Below are 17,912 nucleotides of genomic sequence, written 5' to 3' on the forward strand. Positions count from 1 at the left end.
AATGATTTCTCTTCTCAAGTGCAATAATTTCTCTTCTCAAGTGGGGAAGTCATGGATATAGAGTTTCAGTTTAGGAAGAAGAAATAGTTCTGGAGATGGATGGTGGTGATGGTTGCATGACAATGGGAATGCACGTAATGCAACTGAACTGTACACCTAAAAATGGTTAAAAAGATAAATTTTATGTTATGTGTATTTTACTACAATAAAAAAGCAAAACTTACTAAAGTGGTATTATAAAGTAATAAAATGCTTCCAGTTAGAGAACAAACTAACATGACAAATATAAGGGTTAGCTAATTATTCATATTCATAAATATTCAGTAGTCATCATTAGACTAAATTTGGGGAAAATACAGTTTCTTTATCTTGTGTATGATCTGGGGAATGATTTGCCCATACTTAAGAATATTTTCTTTCAGTACTTGACATAATTCTTGGAACATGGAAGATGCTCAATAAATATTTGTTGATATTTATTTATTCAGGAAATTATGGTCATAGCTTCATGTGCAAAATAATCAGCTTAACTGTAACTTGTTAAGCCTACTTATAAGCTCAGTGAACAGGTGGAAAGTATAACCTTTAAAACACAGATAATCCAAAATGTAGTGTATGATATACTATATTATGGGAGCTAATATATCTTAGTTATTATAAAATACACCATGAATTTTTGTTGTTGATAGTTCTTGATATTACCTTGAGAAATGGGCAGTTATTTGCCTGAAAGACTGCCTCTAGGATTGATAGTGCTGTTACCTCCATTTTATAGATGTACAAAGATCACAGTGGGTCTCATGGCCATCTTGGTGCTTATTTTACTATGACAGTAGCTTCATCTAAGCCTCTGATTCTTATGAGGGTGGTTTGACTATTATTCTGGGTATGGATCCAAGTGGTAGGGTGGAAGACCTATCTAAATAGTGTGGTATGAGGTTATGTAACGCTGCTTCATAGGGCTGCTTTTGCCAGGTGGAGAAAAGATGCCACTCTCTTCATTTCTGTGGGCAAAGAGTCTATCTTAGCCTCTTACAGGAACATTATTTTCATTATTATGAACAGTGTTATTCTAGTTATCAGAAACTGAGTATCGCCTATAAGAAGTTACACAGTTTTATTTTTCTGAGTAATTATGGTTTTCCCCCATTGTTTCTTGAGTTATATTTGTTCTTTATGGACTGTTGGCAAATGCAAAAGAAAGCACAAAGGTGACAATATTTCAAAAATTACCCATTATTTTACCACGCAGAGATAGGCACTGATGTCATTTGTTTGCGTGTCAGCAGTTCTACTGTTCTGTCCGTGCATGTACGCACACACACGAACAGAGATACAAAACTGGGAGAAATAAAGTTACGGCTGTAATGATCATTCTGTTTTATAACCTGTCGTTTTTTTCACTGAGCATCAAATAGTGAACATTTCCTCATGTCACTAAATGTTCTTTTACAGCCGCTTTCTAAGCAGCTGTGTTGCGTTTTGTTCTATGCCTGTACCAATCCTCTGTTACTGGGATTTTAGAATGTTTCCTTTTTTGCTATTATAAGTGGCACTCTGATGAAAATACTTTTAGATTAATCTTTTGCCTATCTCTATTTATCTTCTTAGAATAAATCCCTAGAAGTAAAATTAAATAAAAGGGTATGAATATTTTAAAAGGCGTTTGATCCATATGTGCCAAATTGTCCTTCAGAAAGACTGTGTGGGTTTATACTTCTATGGTGGTCTATATGAGAACACCCATTGCCTGTCCTGGAATTAGTTTGTTGTTGTTGTTGTTTTTTTTTACTGCTAATTTGGGAAGTAAAGAATTGTAGTCATTTATTTTAATTTGTATTGGCGACGAGCATTTTTTATATGGCTGTTGAGCATATGTATTTCTACATGTCATGGTTAATCTGATGTGGTTCCTCTTTTCTGTTTGTAAGACTTATTTATGTTTTAAAGATATTAACCCAGTTGTATGTTGTTTCTTTTGCAACTACTCTTTCTCCAGTGGATTTTTCTGTTTTAAAATTTGCTAAGTGTTAGCAAGGAAAAAAATAAAGTAAATTAAAAAGCAAAGAAACAAAAAACCTTTTGGATAGATTACTTAACTTTATTTGGACTTTGTTTCTGAATGCAAGATAGATATGGTGAATTCTCTTCCTTCAAACCCAGGTGAGAAAAACTTACGCTGTCAATTAGTTGTAACACATTCAGTCTTTTGATATGTTACGGGTAACTTCAGATGGCTTGTCTCCTGGGTTTTGTCTAGGACATGCTAGGAGTTTCTTGAAGGAAAGTGTAGCTATAGTGACCATTTCCATTTGAGTATGCTCTATTATAATAAGTATTGCTGAAACACAACAGCAATTGGCATTTTTACTGGGCAATATGCAAACATGGAGAAAAGTTGTACCCATGCTAATAAAGAAGATAATAAATTATTAATAGAATTGTGTTTCTTACAGCAGAGTATTTGAGCAACTCTCTGACCCTTTTTTTCCATGAGTGGAGATTAGAGCCATTTATTGTTTGGGGGTTATAATTTATATTTAAACATGATATGTAGGGAACTTAGGAAATTCACTTCAGATATATGAAAGTTAACATTTACGTATGTGGGTTTGTGTATATGTCACAGGGCATGGAAGGTTACAGAAGTAATGCCAAAATCAGAATGTTGAGAAGAATATTAAAGATAAATGAAATCTTTATTGTCATGAATTGCTTTCCAATCCAATAGTGATAAAGGGCATGTGAAAAGACTAAGGTTACTTTCAAAACAAACATTTACCAAGTTCCAGGAAACGAGTGTATTTGTGAAAAAACACTTGGCAATCATACAAGCCTTTTTCTTTATCTGTTTACCAAGCAATTTACTGTTAAGTTCTCTTTGGTTGCCTTAGGGTCACTTGGTGTACACTCTCTTAAGCTGTCAAAAACATATATATGGTGACTCATTTGCCACTGAGTGCCGTTATGAAATAGAGTTGGAATGGGGCAGGGTACTAACATAATTTGATGGCAAATGTAGTTTTTGTAATTTGAAATTTCTTCTAAATACATTAGAGGTGCTCCCTATTTAAAGGAACCCTACAAACCATAATTTGGTCAAGTGAAGAATTTGTAACACGTAATTACCATTGGTTTATTCTTCTTGCAAACCAGAATACAGCTTCTCGGTTTTTGAGACTTACGAAGGTCTCACACTGACCGACAATTTGATTATGAGCAGGAAATGTGCGTTCTGTAGCCATCTTAGAAAAAAAAAAGTAACACAAAAGTCTCAGGTAGCTAATAAGTTAAGAGTGCTGCCAAGTGGAGTTTAGGGTGAATCAAGTAACATAGAAATAATTTTTTTTTCTCTCTAAAAAATCTCCCCTTTGGCATCATGGTCGGGTAGGAATCTTGGTCCTCACAGGAACAGAATACCTTCTTTTCTTGCTACACTAAAATAATGTCATAGGCCTACTTTTTTCTTTCTTCCTTTAAAAATTATGCAAAATAACTTTTCTGAATTTTTGTAGAACACTTGATTCTTTGCTTTTAAAATACCTAGAAGAAACACAAAGATACATATTTAAATACCCATATAAATTGAGTTGTCTGAAGTGTCTAGGCTTTCCTGTTTTTAATGTTTAAGTTAAAAGCTTCTTGTAAATGGAAATTTTTAACATTTTGAAACTATTGGAAAATCTCTATTTAAAACAGTTGTTGGTTAAGTGCAGTGTTTTAAGTATATTATATACGTATGTATTATATACCTTAGTATATTAAGTACCGTTAAGTAAGTACTGGTTTTATTTTGAGCTCAGATAGCAGTGATATAGTAACATCCTTTCTCATTTAAAAAACTAACTTAGTAAAAGATTTTTTAAAAGTTTTTTAAAATATTAAATGTGTTAATTATAGCAACACTTTGATCCTGGATTTATATACAAAATTAACTTATCAATTTTGTAAAGTGATTAGAATTAGAGCAGATTATTTTTACATGTAGAATTTAAAACTTTTAAATTCAGCAATATGTCTAACATATTGAATGTATTGTGTTATATTTACCTGAGAATTCTGGTTTAACAAATTATGTGCACATTTCTTTCTTTTTTTAAATTCATTAAACATATTCATATATCCACTGATCTCTTTATTGGAGAATTTTAAATAAAATTCATTACTTATTTAACACTTTTGAATTTATAATGTACTTGAAGTGGTTTGTTTATCCTTGGCCAGTTACCCCTTGAGACTCTTTCTATTTTATAAAGCTTATTTAAACGATCATTTAAACATGAATTGCTGTTACTGGTTATCTTCTATTTCTGGTATGTTGAGGGTCATGCAGCACTGGCCACGATGACCAGGTCCCACGGAGATGAGGGAGGAGGCAGGACATTCATCTCCCTGAAGGCCAGGAATGGCTCCAGCCTGGCACGGAAGTGTGATTTGGGCAGGTGGAAATGAATGTTTTCCTGGAATGAATTGGCAGAAGTAGGTTCTTACTGATTTAGATACATTTTCAACAAACTGAAGGGAGGAATTATTATTATTATTTTTTTTGAGGTAGATTGGCCCTGAGCTAACATCTGTTGCCAATCTTCCTCCTTTTTTCCTTTTTTCTCCCCAAAGCCCCAGTAGATAGTTGTATGTCATAGTTGTGCATCCTTCTAGTTGCTCTGTATGGGACGCTGCCTCAGCATGGCTTGAGGAGCAGTGTGTAGGTCCACACCCAGGATCCAAACCGGTGAACCCTGGGCCACCGAAGCAGAGCTCGAGAACTTAACTGCTGTGTCACCGGGCCGGCCCCTGAATGAAGACGTTATTAAAGCCAGGGTTGAACGAAACATTTCAATCATTTTGTCAGAAGTGATTAAATCAGGGAGACTTTTCTTTCCTACTTTAAACTCAGAGAGCAGATATTAATATTATTAAATTAGCAGATTCTTTCTAATCTGTATTTTCAATGAATATTTTTTTTTTTTTTGTGAGGAGATCAGTGCTGTGCTAACATCTGCCAGTCCTCCTTCTTTTTTGCCGAGGAAGACTGGCCCTGGGCTAACATCCATGCCCATCTTCCTCCACTTTATATGGGACCCCGCCACAGCATGGCTTGCCAAGCAGTGCGTCGGTGTGCGCCTGGGATCTGAACCGGCAAACCCCAGGCCACTGCATCGGAGCACGTGCACTCAACTGCTTGCGCCACCGGGCTGGCCCTTCAATGAATATTTTTAAGAAAAATTTATTTTTTGCAGAAAACTGAAGACATTTTGATTAAATGTGAAATTTACAATTATTTGGTTATGTTATTCCCCACCAAAAAAATTACCATGTGTGTGCATTAAAGATTATCAGCTTTAAAAATATATGTCTATTGAACATGTAAAATGTAACTATGAAAAACCTTATGTTAATTTTTTGTTTAATAACCATGTGCTTCAAAATCTGGCCGCATCTTTCATGGGATTCACAAATCCTGTTTCCACTGTGTTGTTCACTTAGGTTTTGTGGCTTTTCTCAAACTTAAGCATTAACTGGTTCATCCAAACAGTGACAAATGAAAGAAGGTACAGAAAAGTGGTTGGAAAGGGAGGAGAGTTATCCTGCACTGATACTTTCTCTGTTTCCTCTTTCTGCTGTTTTCTCCGCAGATAAAACTCAAAACTTATTATTGAGATTTTGTGGGAACCAAGTGAGACAGGAAGAAAAGTTGTAAACTACTGTCTGCCCCGTAATACTGGTGATGCTCAGCTTTTTAAGTGCCATGAACAGTTTAAAAGTGCTTATCAGAGCAACTCTTTACTGCCTTAATTTGTGTGTACAGATTGCTGTTAGTGTTGTTACTATCTGCTTTGTATCAGGCTTGCTAGCTAATTTCCTTGTTTATTAGCTAAGTGATTTTCTTAATGGCTACCCTTTTGACAAACGAAGAAATCTTAGCTGCTCTGAGAGGAAAAACTGAATTTAAAAAAAATCACTGTGAAAGGGGTAAGGAACATCTGTATGCATGCTGGTGCTGTATTGTTGATGTGGGAGAGAGTCTGGTGATTGACCTTGATTCTTAACTGAAGTCACAAAAATATGCATAATTTGGCCTTTATCCATAAAACAAATAGCAACAGTCTCTAGTTAAAGCAGAGATTCAATTTCCTTTGTTTTGGGTGTGGAAAAGGGAATCTTTTCCAACCTTATTGTCAGAGGGTTTAGTGATTTTTTTCCTGAAATATTTTAGAATCTCTATTTTGACAGAAGCATTCAGTTTGAATTCATATTTTGTTAACCAAGACCTATTTTGTTTAATTTACACTTGACGATTTAGAGGCCTGCAATATTTTGTTTAAGGGAGAAATGTCTTTTGATTAAATAATTAAGCAAAATCCAAATGCCCAATGGCATTGACAAAAACTCCCAGGATCTGATAATAGATTTTGGGTGAGGGCGCTTGGAAGGGACACTGGGCATTTACATTTGAGAACCAGTTTAAGATTTTTTACAGGGGCCAGTCCCGTGGTGCAGTGGTTAAGTGCTCGCACTATGCTGCTGGCGGCCTGGGTTTGGATCCTGGGCGCGCACTGATGCACTGCTTGTCAGGCCATGCTGTGGCGGCGTCCCACATAAAGTGGAGGAAGATGGGCACGGATGTTAGCTCAGGGCCAGTCTTCCTCAGCAAAAAGAGGAGGACTGGGATGGATGTTAGCTCAGGGCTGATCTTCCTCACAAAAAAAAAAAAAAAAGATTTCTTACAAACAAGTTTAGATTGACTCAAGTCAATGAAGGCAACACTAGTGGAGTGGAACCTCTAGAGCTAACAGTCAGCGAACCCCACTGACCCTGCATGAAGTCAGTCTCCGAGGGTGGCCCTCGATCCGTGTTAGGAACCGTGTTCATAGGTGAGTAGACTAGGACTTCTATAGAGCCATCTGTGCCTCTACAGCCCATGAATCTGACATGCTACCAAAATGTGTATTTATTCATCAGATGTCATTTCAGAGCTGGGCAGTGAGATTTGGTATTTGCAGTTCCATACAGCAAAAATCCATCTTTTAAGTAAGGCAAGAAAATTTGAGCTTCCTAGTGTTTAAGTAGGAGTCATCTTTGCTCTTGCAAACCTGGTTACAATTCTGTTACCTCTTTATTTTGTTTATTAAGCGCCATAGTTTATTAAGCACAGATAAGATTAGAGAAAATAGTGAGAGAAAGCATTTATCTCTAGTCTGTCTTTTTATTTGACTCTGCTTGTACTTCCGCCTCCTTCATTTTCTTTCCCTTCGTTGTCCATCACATTCGGGACCTCACGTTCTATAAATTGTAAGTTTCCCTCATTGAATTGTAGCCACCTGCTATCTATATAACTCTGAGCAAGTTACTTAACCTCTTTGTGCCTTGTTTTCCTTATTTATAAGATGGCAATAGGATATTACCTAGATCATAATGTTGTTTTGAGGATTAAATGCATTAAGATGTGTCAAACACTTAGCTTAGTATCTGGTTGTACAAAGTGCCAAGTGACCAGTTATCTAATAGTCACTAATAGAACCTATTAATAGATTAATGTTACAGAGCCATACGCTTCATGCTTCATCACTAAGTTTCAAAATGTTAAACAAGATAGAGTTGTGAATTCTTTGTGTGCAATAGCACAGGGCTGGCGTTTTGCTTCTGCTGTGGGGATAGACTTGTAGAATGTCTTAAAGATACAAAAAGACTGTTGGGTCAGTCCCCAAGACTGTTGAATGGCAAGAGAGAATGTCCTAAGAATCCCAGGAATCATATTGAGTCTGTTACTTGTATTGGAAAGGAGACAGCAGTAGCCATATATTGTTGAGCTGGTTGGTTTTTTTATGTATTCATTTCTCTCATAGTAGATATGGTGCTGTCTGTATCCAGTGTGGATGTTCTAAATTATATGATCATTATTAAATCTTATTTGGAACTTAATTTCTGGTGAGTGTCTTTCTTTTTGAGGCATCACATTTTTAAACATTTAGAATATAACCTTATCCATTTTACTTTGAGAATACTGTATGCAAAATAATTTTGAAGGACATTTTATTTCCTAGTATATATTTTCAGCAGGTGGCTAATGGCTTTTGACCTGCTGTAGCAGCATACAGAACTGAATGTCAGACAGAATATTTTTTAAAAGCTGCATTTTCATCTTGCATAATGAAACACAGTAATTCTTTTTGAGATTGCCTTGCATATTTTCCCAAGTAGTTATTGATAGAGATATGTCAATTTGGCAGAAGAGAAAAGAGAAAATTGTAATGTTACAGCATTTAGGTTTTAAGAATATTTAAATGTATTCAGATTGGTAAATACAAGTACTATTTCAATAAATAATATCAGATCTAATATATTTACATGTTAAAAGCAATTGAAGTACATGGTGCCATGTGTTTTCACCTTTCCCATATCTTTGGGCCATTGTTATGAAAAAATCACACATTTTAATCCACTCACTTTTCTTCTTAGTGCAGGCATACTCACTTTATTGTGCTTTGCTTTATTGTACTTTGTAGATACTGCTTTTTTTAAATAAATTGAAGGTTTGTGGCAACTCTGTGTCTAGCAAATCTATCAGTGCCATTTTTCCAACCCCGTTTGCTCACTTTGTGTCTCTGTGTCACATTTTGGTAATTCTTGCAATATTTCATTATTATTATATTTGTTATGATGATCTGTGATCAATGATCTTTGATTTGTAATTGTTTTGGGGCACCATGAACCGCACCTGTGTAAGATGGCAAACTTAGGGGCCAGCCTGGTGGTATAGTGGTTAAGTTTGCATGCTCTGCTTCAGTGGCCTGGGGTTCGCAGGTTGGATCCCCGGGCATGGACCTATGCACTGCTCATCAAGCCATGCTGTGGCGGCATCCCATACACAAAATAGAGGAAGGTGGGCACAGATGTTAGCTCAGGGCTAATCTTCCTCAGCAAAAAGAGGGAGATTGGCAATGGACGTTAGCTCAGGGCTGATCTTCCTCACCAAAACAAAAAGTAAACTTAATCGATAAATGTTGTGTGTGTTCTGACTCCTCCACTGATTGGCCGTTCCCCCCTCTCTCTCCCACTCCTTGGACCTCTCTATTCCCTGAGACACAACAATATTGAAATTAGGCCAATTAATAACCCTGAAGTGGCCTCTAAGTGTTCAAGTGAAAGGAAGACACAACAATATTGAAATTAGGCCAGTTAATAACCCTGCAGTGGCCTCTAAGTGTTCACATGTCTTTCACTTTACATCAAAAGCTAGAAATGGATAAGCTTAGTGAGGAATGCATATCAAAAGCAGAGATAAGCCAAAAGCTGGGCCTCTTGTGCCAGTTAGCCAAGTTGTGAATGCAAAGGAAAAGTTTTTGAGGGAAATGTAAAGTGCTACTCCAGTGAACACACGAAGGATAAGAAAGCGAAAACAGCCTTATTGCTGATACGGAGAAAGTTTTAGTGGTCTGGTTAGAAGATCAAACCAGCCACAACATTCCCTTAAGCCAAAGCTGAATCCAGAGCAAGACCCTAACTCTCGTCACTTCTATGAAGGCTAAAAGAGGTGAGGAAGCTGCAGAAGAAAAGTTTGAAGCCAGCAGAGGTTGGTTCAGGAGATATAAGGAAAGAAGCCATCTCCATAACTTAATAGTGCCAGGCGAAGCAGCAAGTGCTGATGTAGAAGCTGCAGCAAGTTATCCAGAAGATCTAGCTAAGATAATTCATGAAGATGGCTACACTAAACAACAGATTTTCCGTGTAGACGAAACAGCCTTATACTGAAAGAAGATGCCATCCATCTAGGACTTTCATAGCTAGAGAGGAGAAAGAAATGGCTGGCTTCAAAGCTTCAAAGGATAGGCTGACTCTCTTGTTAGGAGCTAATGTAGCTGGAGACTTTAAGTTGAAGCCAATGCTTTTTGACCGTTCTGAAAATCCTACAGCCCTTAAGAATTATGCTAAATCTGCTTTGCCTGTGCTCTATAAATGGAAGCCTGGATGACAGCACATCTGTTTACAAATGTGGTTCACTGAGTATTTTAAGCCCGCTGTTGAGACCTACTGCTCAGAAAAAAAGATTCCTTTCAAAATATTACTGCTCATTGACAATACTGCTGGTCAGCCAAGAGCTCTGATGGAGATGTACCAGATTAATGTTGTTTTCATGCCTGCTAACACAACATCCGTTCTGCAGCCCAGGGATCAAGGAGTAATTTTGACTTTTGAGTTTTACTATTTAAGACATACATTTCATAAGGCTACAAGTGCCCTAAATAGTGATTCCTCTGATGGATCTGGGCAAAGTAAATTGAAAACCTTCTGGAAAGGGTTGACTATTCTGGAAGCCATTAAGAACATTTGTGATTCATGGGAAGAGGTCAACATGTCAACATTTACGGGAGTTTGGAGGTTGATTCCAACCCTCATGAATGACTTTGAGAGGTTCAAGACTTCAGTGGAGGGAGTAACTCCAGATGTGGTGGAAATAGCAAGAGAACTAGAATTAGAGTGGAGCCTGAAGACGTGACTGAATTGCTGCAATCTCATGATGAAACTTTAACGGATGAGGAGTTGCTTCTTAGGATGAACAAAAAAAGTGGTTTCTTGAGATGAAATCTATTCCTGGCGATTAGCTGCTGTAAAGAGTGTTGAAATGACAACAAAGGATTTAGAATATTACATAAACTTAGTTGATAAAGCAGCGGCAGGGTTTGAGATGATTGACTCCAATTTTGAAAGAAGCCCTACTGTGGGTAAAATCCTATGAAACAGCATCGCATGCTATGTAGAAATTGGTCATGAAAGGAAGAGTCAATCTATATGGCAAACTTCATTGTTGTCTTATTTTAAGAAATTGGCACAGCCACCTCAGCCTTCTGCAGCCACTACCCTGATTAGTCAGCAGCCATCAACATCGAAGCAAGATCCTCAACCAGCAAAAAGATTACAACTTGCTGAAGGCTCAAGTGATGGTTAGCATTTTTTAGCAATAAAATATTTTTTTTTTTTTTTTTTTTTTTTTGTGAGGAGATCAGCCCTGAGCTAACATCCGCCAATCCTCCTCTTTTTTTTTTGCTGAGGAAGACGGCCCTGGGCTAACATCGGTGCCCATCTTCCTCCACTTTATATGGGACGCCGCCACAGCATGGCCCACCAAGCAGTGCGTCGGTGCGCGCCCGGGATCCGAACCAGCGAACCCCAGGCCGCCGCAGCGGAGCGCGCGCACCTAACCGCTTGCGCCACCGGGCCGGCCCCAATAAAATATTTTTTAATTAACGTATGTACACTGCGTTAATTAGCATTATGTTAATGCTAATTATGTTAGCATTATATATTTTAGACATAATGCTACTGCACACCTAATAGACAACAGTATAGTGTAAACATAACTTTTATATGCACTGGGAAACCAAAAAATTCATGTGACTCGCTTTATTTCGGGAGTCTGGAACCAAATCCGCAGTATCTCCAAGGTGTGCCTATAATTTCTGTTTTCTCTTGAAATTTATACAGTATATTCCATGGCCTATTTTGACACAATCTTTAAGAATTATACATACTTAATAATAATTCTGAATTTTTGTGTGAAAATGGACCACGGCATACACTATATAAATGACAGAGATTACTCACGGCTCCAAGATTAGCAATTTTAGATTATTGTCAATGTTAGTTTCAAATTAAGTATTGGCTCAAGTTTTTGTACAACTGTAGTCTTTGCAGTCATGTGCCACATTTATGCATTGAATAACACTCCGATTTAAACTTAGTTAAATTTTTGAGATGAAGATGTGTATGCAACTTGACCGATGTCCAGATGTCCATCTTGTGGAGTGGATGAGTTTGAGAAATGGCAATGTGAAGAGTTATATTTCCTGGACTGAACACATTAGAGTGGTATTTTGCCACTGAACTGTATGATGAGGGAGGAATATTGTTTGTATGCTTTGCATTTAAGGCTTAATTTCTGAGGCTGGGTTCTAATTTCGTTTATTCCCTTAGGTAATTACTGGTTTTCAAGATTCGAAAGAAGTATATTATTGGGTTTTTTTTTAATGGTTAAACTTGTATCGGAGATGTTCTTTCTTTAAATTTAGGTACTAAAAATGCTCACACATCAAAGTAGCTTGTGATTCTCATTTGTGCTTAGAGCGTTAATCATCTTTCAATACTGCTTTGAAGTTAGCTTTTTTCTTCTTTTTTTTCCCTTAGCCCAGCATGGGTTCATGAATAAAACTAACCACTCTGATAGATATAGTGTACTATTGCTCTTGCTAATAAAAATTCAAATTCTGGCTGGTTTGCTGGAATCAAATCAATGTAGTATATGGCATACTTGTTCCTGCGGTGAAACCCTGTCACAGAAGATCGGCGGGAAGGAAAGCATGAGGGCAGAGGGAAAGGACAAGGTAATTCAGGGTTAAATAGGTTTTAGCTTTTCTGCCTGTGTTGTGGTTAGTCTGTAACCTGTATGAGAGTTTTTACTTCTTACTGCCCTAGAATCCTTAAAATTAAAATTCCTCTTCCTTAGGACTAAATTCCTAAAACTTCGTATTCTTTCGTCAAAGTGTGTGATATCTGCTGTTGTGTGGTGAGGTAACAATAACAACAATAGCAGTAACTTAATTTGATCAAGTATACTTGTGTGTACTTTTAAATGCAGCTAGATGAGAAGTTATGAGCTGAAGAATCCTGTAGGTGATGAAGAATAGGTAGGTGATTGTTAAAATAACTCGCAGTTCTGACGGTTACTAACATTGTCAGCTTCATTTACAAGATTACCTGATCACCAGATCAAATAGGATTTGGCATTTTAACAAATAGGATGTTTTCCACTAACATCAGCACGGAAGAGATTTGTGCCTGGATGCTTCCTTCAGAATGCGACATGTGAATTTAGAAACCAGAGAACGTGCCAGAACTAGAGTGATGATTGTACAAGACATTTCCTACTGGAGCCAGATGTACTAGGCTCGGCCGGAAAGACCCTTAAAGTTAGGGGAATGCAAATACGGAACTTCTTTAGCAAATTTACATGTCTATGTATCGAGGTGGGTAGGAGCATGGTCTCAAGAGTTAGAAACACCCAGATTTGGTTCTCAGTTTTAACTAAAGGCTGGTCACTTTGGGGAAATAAAGTATTCTCTCTGAACCACAGATTTCTTAACTACAAAATAGGGATAGTAATGGTATCTAATTTATAGTATTATTATGAGAAGTAAGTACCAAAAATTTAAAAAATTAAATGAAACTTATAATGAACAAAAACGACCAATTTCAGAGCCTTGAAAATTTGTTATCATTTATGTATTTTGCAGATAATGGCACACATTGTAACAGAGGCTCATACTTGGCCTCAGAATCCTGCTCAACACAGAATGCCAGGAATTCCTACTATTTTGTAGAAGTTAGCACTCAATGTGAAACATATTCGTTCTCCCTGAGCTAATCCAGCCCTAGCAGACTTCTGTTGTCTTTCTGTTTTACTGACAGTCTCCCTAATGCAAATATCAATTCAGTTACTTGGAAAAGTGGGAGTGGAGAGGTTGCTTATCCATAATCATTATGTTCAGGCACCGTGCTGGGTGCTTTACAGAGATCTGTGTGAGGTAGCTGACTCCCAAATTTATATTTCCACCTCTGTCCTCTACCCCAAGCTCCATTCATTTATTACTTGGCTCCTTCACTTCATCGTCTAATAGGTGTCTAAACTTATTGCTCACTATCCTCCAGCCACAATGGGCCTCTTTATTTTCCTTGAACATTCTAAGCTCATTTCTATCTTGGGACCTTTGTTCTTGCTGATCTCAATGCCTGGAGGGCTCTGTCCTTTTATTTTATGCATCTTGCTCCTTTTCCTTATTCAAATGTAATTTCTTCTGCGACTGAGGTTTCTTTCTGACGACTGTGTCTAAGCCCTCCTCCATCCAGTCAGTCTCTTCTCTTATTGTCCTGTGATATGTTTCTTCACAACCCTTCTCCATATATATAAAATTATGTTATTTATTTGTTTATTGTTTTATCTTCCAACCCAGAGTGTAAGCTCCCCGAGAGCGGTGGCCTTGTACAGCTTGTTCAGCACTGTGTTCCGGATATCTGAAACGGTGCCTGGCTCCTAGAAGTGCTCCCAGCACCCTTCAGAGGTGTGAGTATTCTTCCCTTGATGTTATAGATGACCAAGTGAGGCCCAGGGAAGTTAAGTATCTTGCATAAGATCACAGAGATTGGAGGTGGCAGAGCTCGGATTTAGACCCAATGCTGTGCTCTAAAAGACTGCGACAATGCCTCCCTTCCCACAGTTGAAGGCCAGGGACATTAATGGGAGGGAGGGGGCTGTGTTGAGTTCTTGGAACTTCCTTTGAGTCCCTGGCCGGCAGTTATTGTTTCCACAGCATTGTTAGACAGGAGCTGGTCCTGATCACTTTGTACTTTAATATCCCTGGCTTCTCTTCTCTTCCCTTTTCCTTTTCAACTCAGTGCCCAAGACACGCATGATTAATATTTTACAAGAATGCATTCAATCCCTTACTGCTTGGAAAAAACAATGAACCATCAGATTTTAAAGAAGCTCCCAAAGGGCTAGAATCCATGGTTTTGAACCCAGATGGAATTTTCCACCTGGCTTGGGTCCTTCCTTTTTATATACATGCTGTTTTCTGAGCGTTTATTGCTTGACAATGGTTACAGCTATAGCTTTCTTTTTGTGAGTTTGTGTTAATAATACAGATAATGCTTTGGTTGTACTTGGCCCCTACTGACTAGAATAGTTTCACCTCTGTGCCTTTCCGCCCCATCCCCCACCCTCCATGCAAAACGTGATGCTGAAGCTGGGCTGTTTATATTGTTTTCTCCAGATATACTGTAGAATAAAACAGGCAGTCTTGTAATATGCATCATTAAAATGTATAAATGTGGTTCAGCTTTTTGGGAAAAGAGGAAAAAAAAAGAAAACCAGGGCAGGTTGATTAAAATGGGATAATCCAGTGAGCACATAATAAGTCACACCCAGCAGATTGTAGAGGGAGAGGTTATTGACACTTTTTACTTGAGGACATTTGGTGTGTGGTGCCGCATTTAACCTTTTAGGAGCTATTGACATCATTTGAGAACTGCTAGTAAACCTGCCTTAGTCAGTTAAACAGAAGGAATCTTAGTATTGGGAAGTGACCAATTGATTAATTTAAAACCAAACACACACAGTCCTGCCTGGATGCCCTTTGTGAGACCCTCGCACAAAAGGATTTCATTCAGAAGCATTGTAACCCACATCCTGCTGTCAGACCCTTTCAGCTCTCTTGGTCTTAGGCTGCAGGCATCATCTTTAACCCCTCTTATGTTTCCTTTTATTTCCTTTTATTTCACAATATCTACGCTTAGATTCGTACAAATGCTCTAAGTTTCCCTCCAAGTTCTTTGTTTGTATACTGGGGAAAAGGTATTTTAAAGTTCCACTAATTGAGAGACTAAAATGGGAACTTATCTTAAACTGGCTTCTTTAGAAAAAGTATATTAGAACTTAATCCAGTGCTTCCTCTGGGAATTATAATCAAAATTAGAATCATGAAATGTTGAAATAAGTTTCTGGTATTAGAGGAAGCCATCATCTGTAATTCTTTTGAGTTTCAGATTCAAAATATTGAAAGGTTTATAATTGGCATTTGGTTTGGGAAAACACTGAACTTAGTTGACTGTTGGGCGAATTCAGAGGTAGTATAAGGATCTAGTCTTGGATCTTTAAATGAAAGCAACGTTAAAATTCTTTAAGGATAAAACTTTGAATAATTTCAGTCTATTACATGGACTGAGAAAAGTACCTACCTGTTGGGCACTGAGCTGGGCTTGGTTGCAGAAGAGAGCAGGTATTTGTGTGGGAGAAATGAAAGAATTGCTATAGAATGCTTTCATAGGTCATAGAAAGTTAAATTGGAAAAAAACTCAACACTTTCCTTTAAAACACCAAAAAACTTAAGGTCCCCCACTTAATTATTCAAGCTCCTAAAGGCCTTTACTTGGCCAATTTCTGCTTCCTCATCACCCAGTTACAATTCTGTTCCAGAATACAAATGAAGCCTTTCAAAGAAAGTGGTATAATCCGATTCTCTGTGGTTTTGTTCATTATTATTAATTGTAATAACTGTTGTTTATCAAGAGCTTTTGATGTGCCCGTACTTTATGCATCATCTTTATCTTCATAACTACAATATGAGGTAGTACTGTTCTTCTCTTTTGGGAAATGAGGAACTGATGTTTAGGAAAGTCAGAGACTTGTCCAGACGAACTGAATCAGTGAGACAAGATACTTTTTTTCCCTTGAGAAGGTAGGATGGTAGCCAGATATAGGGAAGAGAAATGGGTAACGAGTTGTTTCCCCCAAGTCTCAGAAGTTGCCGTGACAATATTACGGTGATATGAATGACTATGTCATGAGTCACTGGCAAGGACAAAAAATTAAGGCCATTCTGGCCTTAATTCATCAGAAACAGTAGATTCGCTGTGAGGGAATATGAGAGCACCTCATTTCTGGCTGCAATTAGAAACACTAGATGTCCAGGTGGGGGGCATGTTGGGGAACCAGGGGACCTAGAAACTATGTAACTCAAGAGAAATCACAGCAGCATTTTGACCCTCTGTTTTTCGTTTTCATTTCTAAAAGTGAAATTCCAATTATACCTTATCCTACCACACTAGGTTGTTTCAAAGATTAAGTGAAATAATTTAATCTTAAACACTTTGGAAAAATGAAAAAAATTAGGATATAATAAATTTTTTCTTCATTTATTCAATAAGTATTTATCGAGTGAGTGCCAAATGTAAGGCATGGTGCTACATAGAAAATAAGAGATTGGGCCGGCCCCGTGGCTTAGCGGTTAAGTGCGCGTGCTCTGCCGCTGGGGGCCCGGGTTTGGATCCCGGGTGCGCACAGACGCACTGCTTCTCCAGCCATGCATACAGCAACTAGAAGGATGTGCAACTATGACATACAACTATCTACTGGGGCTTTGGGGTAAAAATAAATAAATAAAATAAAAAAAAAATAAGAGATAATTATAGACTTTGTCTCTACCTCTCAGAATATTAAAGGGAGTACAGAAATCAGATACATGATAGTAACTAGGCAATAGAATGTTTTAAATGCAGTTAGCGAGGTGGAGAACACTGGAATTTCTGAAGAGGAACTGATCCCTTATGGAGTAGATGGGTCTTGAAGGGTTGTAGGGTTTGGATTGGTAGGGAGGAGAGACAGGAAGATATTGGGGGCAATGGGGAGGTAGGTGTGTGATTCCAGGAGGAGACAATAAGAGCAAAGGCCCATAGGAGGGAAAGTTCGGGACATGTTAGTGTATCAGGGCCTGTAGGAGGGAAAGTTTGGGACATGTTAGTGTATCAGATTAATTGGCAGTAGCCCAAGGTGCCCGGATGTAAGGCTGGCAAAGATGGACTTATCTTGAAGCTATGAAATCTGCACTTGCTTCAGTGGCTCCCAGGGGGAGCCTTTTAGGACTTTGGAGTTTCGTGGTAACCTGGGCAAGGCAGTGTTCAGTGAAGATGCATCAAGGACAAAGTGATGCATAGAGTGATTAAAGGAGCCAGACGCTGAAGTCAGAGAGAACAGAGCATTTTGAGAAGATTAAGATTAGTAGAAGATTAAGACTGGTAGAGAAGATTAAGCTAAAGGGACAAGTGTGGGCCTGGAACAAAGAGGAGGTGGATCAGTGAAATTTGGCCCCTGACTGGATTTAAGGGTGATGGGGAGTTAGAACCCTTTTGCCGTTGGGAGTTCGTGTGATACTTTTTCATTACATCAGTATGAATTTGCTTTAATTAACAAATTTAAACCCAAATGCCAATGATAAAATCCCATATACCACTGTTGCTTTTCAGTACTTACAGTATGCTTAACTGGAATTAGGAAAGGTGTTGTATCAAGTCTAGAAGAGCCA

At 37.9% G+C, this 17,912-nt stretch overlaps 1 protein-coding gene across 13 annotated transcripts in view; it reads left to right on the forward strand.

Moving 5' to 3' along the window:
* PAM (peptidylglycine alpha-amidating monooxygenase) overlaps window positions 1-17,912 on the forward strand; it is a 281,033-nt gene that overhangs the window by 33,053 nt on the left and 230,068 nt on the right. For 12 of the 13 annotated variants that reach the window (XM_058536239.1, XM_058536392.1, XM_058536463.1 and 9 more), the window contains exon 2: window positions 14,007-14,116. The exons of the other annotated variant lie outside the window; for it this stretch is intronic. The gene's annotated coding sequence lies outside the window, so the exon portion shown is untranslated. The remainder of the gene's footprint in view (window positions 1-14,006; window positions 14,117-17,912) is intronic. 13 annotated transcript variants of the gene reach the window in all.

The sequence above is a fragment of the Diceros bicornis genome, chromosome 1 (assembly GCF_020826845.1).
Source record: "Diceros bicornis minor isolate mBicDic1 chromosome 1, mDicBic1.mat.cur, whole genome shotgun sequence".
NCBI lineage: Eukaryota > Metazoa > Chordata > Mammalia > Perissodactyla > Rhinocerotidae > Diceros > Diceros bicornis.